At 32.2% G+C, this 640-nt stretch overlaps 1 protein-coding gene across 1 annotated transcript in view; it reads right to left on the bottom strand.

The window, feature by feature from the left end:
• CERK (ceramide kinase) overlaps positions 1-640 on the bottom strand; it is a gene marked incomplete at its 5' end in the record, with an annotated part of 30583 nt that overhangs the window by 22046 nt on the left and 7897 nt on the right. The window lies entirely within an intron of this gene.

The raw sequence follows: 640 nt of genomic DNA, 5'->3' as shown, positions 1-640 counted from the left end.
GAAAGAGAAATAAGCAATCTTAGCATTTGTCTGGAGTTTGCCACACCAGTAGGAGGTTCTCATTACAATTCTAACTAAATTTGTGAAGCATTTGGAACAGAAAAATATTTATCAGGTAGATTTCTGTTCAGTATATTCCACTCAATGCGTGCAGCAGGAGCACAGTATTACTGTCAACATCTTGTCTCATATTAACACACAAGCCACAAAAAAAAGTAGCAATTAAATTCTGAAGTTACACATAAGATTTGATTTCCTTTACAAAACACCCTTCCTAAATAAAATTGCATGTGATCAATAATTATTCTGGGATACAAGCAGCTTTAGCTAGGTGTCTTTATGCAATAACATTGCTCAGATCTTACACTTAGGCCTAAATTCAAGATACTATGAATAAGAAGAAATTTCAAGAATGAATGAAATTAAATTCTGAAGTTACACATAAGATTTGATTTCCTTTACAAAACACCCTTCCTAAATAAAATTGCATGTGATCAATAATTATTCTGGGATACAAGCAGCTTTAGCTAGGTGTCTTTATGCAATAACATTGCTCAGATCTTACACTTAGGCCTAAATTCAAGATACTATGAATAAGAAGAAATTTCAAGAATGAATGAATAATAAAACGTTAGCCCTT

Source organism: Acanthisitta chloris, unplaced genomic scaffold (assembly GCF_000695815.1).
Source record: "Acanthisitta chloris isolate BGI_N310 unplaced genomic scaffold, ASM69581v1 scaffold9404, whole genome shotgun sequence".
In the NCBI taxonomy this organism is placed as follows: Eukaryota; Metazoa; Chordata; class Aves; order Passeriformes; family Acanthisittidae; genus Acanthisitta; species Acanthisitta chloris.
Note: the sequence above shows the minus strand (reverse complement) of the source record. Positions and strands in the feature narration are given on the sequence as shown.